Below are 4908 nucleotides of genomic sequence, written 5' to 3' on the forward strand. Positions count from 1 at the left end.
CTTGTTCTGTTTCCTGGTTCATGCCGGGGTGGGGGGGCCAAGATACCACTCACCCCTCAGAAGGGTCTTCAGGAATAGGACCCGGCTCCTCCTTTGCCAGGGATCTCCCCAATCAAAGGCCTACCTCTTTGATTTAATTGTAGTGGGGCGATCTGCTTTCGGTGTTGCGCGCGGTCCCTGCAGCCTGCTTCTGCTGCCACTACAGTTCCCGCTGTCTGCGGCCTGTATCCTCTGCTGCTGCTCTGGTCCCAGCCGGTCCCAGCCAGAGGGCCTATGATGCAAATTTTTAAAAAGAAAAATATGAGCATGCTTCTATAATCTCTTGGAAATTAAATATGAGTAAGAAAGGAGGTTCTGGGAAGGAATAAGAATGAAGTACAAGGAAGAGCTGGACCAGGTAGTTAAGACAAAGCATCAAGAAATATAATCAAAACAGTGTTATCTTATGGGTGAAAAGACAGTAATAGTGCAAAAAGAGAGAGTGTATGTCTAACTAATGCATATGCTTACCTGGTTAATAGACATATATAATAGGACAGCATTTCAAACCATTGGAAAATATTTAAAATTATATTGACTAGTAAGTGTTGTTTGAACAATTGTTAACTACACAGAAGAGGAAAATTATCATGATTTCATATATTTTTAAAAAAGATTTTATTTTTCTCTCCCACCAAGTATGTCAACTTGTTCCTTTCCTCATGGGGGCCTTGTGTGCAATGGCTGTGAGCCACAGGCTTCTGGGAAGTGCATTCAACCTGTTGCCTACAGGAGTTTTTCTGAGGGACCTTGGGGACAGCTTTCTGGTGGATATTCGTACTCTGATCTCAGTGCTGTCCCCAGGACTCACACTGGCCGGTCTCCCTGTCCATCTGTACCAAGCTGCAGAATAAGGCCTGAGGAACTGAGCCGCTATCACATTCCCTGGCTACCTCAAAGAATTGTGACTTCATCAAGTCTAATGGAGATGAATTTGAAGACATGGTAGCTGAGAAGCAGCTCATTGTTGATGGCTGTTTGGTCAAATATATCCCTAGTGTGGTCCCCTGGACAGGTAGCAGGAGTTCTTGGAGTTGATAAGGCATTCCTGGGTATAAGATGACCAGAAGCCATAACAAAGATCAAAGCCTGAAGATACATTAGCTTGAAGCATCTCTGCATCTCCACATACGGAATGGAGACAAAAATTAAAGGGGTAGGACCGGAGAGATGGCTCAGAGGTTGAGAGCATTGACTGCTCTTCCAGAGATCCTGAGTTCCATTTCCAACAACCACATGGTGGCTCACAACCATCTATAATGAGGCTTTATGCCCTCTTCTGATATGCAGGCAAACATACAGGTAGAACACTGTATACATAATAAATAAATCTTTAAAAAAATTAAAAGGGTAATTTCTTATAAAAAGGAGCACCTATAAACCAACAAATTAACTTCTGTCAAATTATTAAAGAAATGTAAAAAATGTAACCATTAATTCACAGACAAAGAAATACAGTTTTAAGATTTGTGAAATTTTATTCTATTTCAGACTTAAACATAATAACACAAATGGAAAGCAAACTAAAAAGAAAGGTGATATCTTTCCAAAAGGGAAAATTTAATTAAAAACTGTATTGTTAAAAAATGTAGGAAACCTACTGCACGTACTGGCTTTGAGGGAGCCTAGACAGTTTGGATGCTCACCTTAAGAGACCTGGATAGAGGTGGGCGGTCCTTGGACTTCCCACAGGTCAGGGAACCCTGATTGCTCTTCTAGCAGATGAGGGAGGGTGACTTGATCGGGGGAGGGGGAGGGAAATGGGAGGCAGTGGCGGGGAGGAGGCAGAAATCCTTAATAAATAAATAAATTTAAAAAAAATGTAGGAAACCCAACTTCTTAAGCAGCAGATAGCAGGCTGTATGGGAACAAGTTGTCTGGAGAGAAATTCATCAGTGCAGTGTCTTGCAGAACTAAAATCTGATGTACACCTTATCCACTGCCCCATTGCTCTAAAGAGACACCATGACCAAGGCAACTCTTCTCAAAGAACTCATTTAACTAGGAGCTCGCTTACGGTTTCAGAGGCCTAGTCTGCCATCTGAATCATGGTGGGGCGCTTACGGTTTCAGAGGCCTAGTCTGCCATCTGAATCATGGTGGGGAACTCGGTGGCAAGGACAGCACTGGGGAAGTAGTGGAGAGCTGCACCCTGATCGGAAGGCAGAGAGAGGCAGCCTGAGACTGGCAATGGACTTCCGAAACCCCAAAGCCCGGTGAAACACTTCCTCCAACAAGGTCACACTGCCTGATCCTTTCGAATAGTGCTACTCCCTGGTCACTAAGTCTTTCGGGGTCATTCCTATCCAAACCACCTCAGTGCGTGTACTTTGGATCAGCAGTGCATCCAGTATTCATCTTACATATAAGACACGTGTTCTTACATGTGTGAAGTGACAAATGGACACAAATGACAACTACTGTATTGGTATAATGACAGAAAGGCTGTACGCATTTACTGGAGTGAAGGGTTAAATAAATTATGATGTATTATTGTTGTATTCTAAGAAGAACTGACTTTTTATGTTTTAAAATGGGAAGACCTGGAAATGTATTATGACAAATAGAAAATATGTTTGTTACCTCCTGTGGGTGGGAAACATACAAAACTAGATTGTTTTGGGGGGAAGGGGGTTTCTGCTTACAACTTTACATATATAATATATGTGTGTGTATAAATATATGTACACATTATTTTGACAAAGCTGTGTGTATTTGCCTTGTACAACATGATACTTTAAATATAAAATATGGAATGACTAGGCTTAGCCAATTTACAAATGAAATATCTCACATACTTGCAATTATAATAAAATATCTCCATTGTCTGAAGACAACTTTTTTAAAAGTACAGCACATTATTAGTCAGTCAGCATGGTATATAGTAGCTCTCTTAACCTGCCTCACTGCAATAACCCAGTCTCCCCAGGTCTCACTAACCCCGCAGCCCAGGACAGTCTATTCTACTTTTCATTTCTGTGATCCAACGTGCATATGAAAAATGGTTAACATAATTAGTCTTCATGGACCTGTAGACACGGTGAGGTGACGTCTCACAGGGTGCCACGGAGATGGCGCGCAGTCAGACGCTCCTGCCGCCAACACGGATGAGCTGAATTCTGCCCCCACGTCTCACGCGGCGGAAGGTGGGAACTGACTCCTGAAACTTGTCCTCCGACCTCCATGTTCACACTATGGCATGCACACATACACACATGCATACACGCAGACATGGCACACCGCATCACACCACACGCAGACAGAAGTCTGAGTGAGGATTGGGGGGAAAGGGAAAATTCACACACTGTTGATGGGAATACAAGCTCGTCCACCCAACCAGAAAAGCAATATATAATCACATGACTCAGAGATTCACCTACCCAGTCTGTATCCAGAGGAGATAAAAGCAGTTTGTCTAATAAAAACTCCCATGTTTATTAAAACGCTGTTCACATAGTTTATTAAAAGATAGGTTTAACAAAGAAAAGCTTACTAAAACCCTGTCCACTGTTCCCAATGGAGTCAACCTTAGTGTCCATCGGTGGAGACGTGGATAGGGGATTGTGATTAATGTCCCTCTGAGGCCAGTGAAACGCTATTCAGTCATGAGGAAGGCAGTCCTGTCATGTGTGGCGACATGAAGGAATCTGGATGTTAGATGTTACTGTGTTACGTGGAATAAAAACAAAACAGATGGGAAGGCAACGATCTCACTAGCTGTGGAAGAGCTATGCCTACTTTAGGGTGCACTGATCATTCCTACTAGACTTCTCAGATGACAAAGCCCTCATACTAAAAGTTAGTGATTCTAGGAGAGAGACAGAAAGAATGAGAGCAAGGACATCCTTTCACTGTGTCCCTAGGGTACCTTTGAACTTTTGAGTACAGGTATGAATTGTTTTCCCAAATAAATAAAAACCAGTTTAAAATTTATCCATTGAGAATCAACAGAAAGCATTGATTTTTTTTTCAGTCCCAAAATGAGATTCCTGCACTGGAGAAAAATCGAGCTGGGGAATGGAGAACGCAGGGAAGTGTCTCAGTCTTTGGCGCTGATTTTTCTGGGGGAAAGGAAGCCTGCTGCGATTGGTTTTGATTACGTAAGGAGCGGAGCGCAGCAGGAGAAAGCACTGCAGGCCAGATACGGTTTGTCTCTGCTGAGTCTGCAGCGAGGAATTGGGGCAGAAGGGACAGGAGTTAGAAAAATAGCGGTGGGAAAGTGTTCCGCGCTGTTGGTCTGGGTCGGGGCTCGAATACTAGGTCACTGGACCGCGTTGTTGGGGGTGTTGCTTCATATTGTCCTTATCTTATCTGTGTGTTGTTCAAACACAGGGAGAGCCTCCAGGGTTACTTCAGGCCACCGAGAATATGAAGAGCGTCAGGTCACTGTGGGGCGCGGGTTAGCCTGCTTTCATATCTAGGGGGCACTGGGCACCACTGAGGCAGGTAGTGGGCACGGGGAAGACAGGGAGCACCACAGAGGGCAGCCCAGGAAGCCTTTCTCGGAGCATTTAGAACGGACTCTAGATCATCTCCAGATATGTCTAGAGGTAAATCCCAACCCTCAGGGGATGAGTGGGAGAAAGTGCTGGATTATTTTTGAAAAGAGGAAAAGGAGTCCAAGCAAAATTGACAGAAATGAAGAGGAAGGCAAAGCGGATTGACTTCCTGGTGTTGTCCCTGTTGAAATACTGACTAGGCAAAGACTTGAATTTACCATCAAATTCTCTCCAAGGATTGATTCCTAGTTCCCTGCCCCTCGGTTTGAATTTTTTCCGAGTCACCCAGTGCCAAGTGTACCTGCACATTCTCTCCTTGGTCAGGGCACCAGAAAAGAAGTCCATGCGGGCGGGTGCGGCTGAACTTCCTC

General features: G+C 44.1%; 1 non-coding gene across 1 annotated transcript; it reads left to right on the forward strand.

Moving 5' to 3' along the window:
- Positions 1 to 667: 667 nt before the first annotated feature.
- On the forward strand, positions 668 to 801 carry LOC142858026 (small nucleolar RNA SNORA70). Its single transcript, XR_012911920.1, has one exon. It is a non-coding gene; the product is annotated as a small nucleolar RNA SNORA70 (small nucleolar RNA).
- Positions 802 to 4908: the final 4107 nt, after the last annotated feature.

This window comes from Microtus pennsylvanicus, chromosome 9 (genome assembly GCF_037038515.1).
Source record: "Microtus pennsylvanicus isolate mMicPen1 chromosome 9, mMicPen1.hap1, whole genome shotgun sequence".
Classification (NCBI taxonomy): Eukaryota; Metazoa; Chordata; class Mammalia; order Rodentia; family Cricetidae; genus Microtus; species Microtus pennsylvanicus.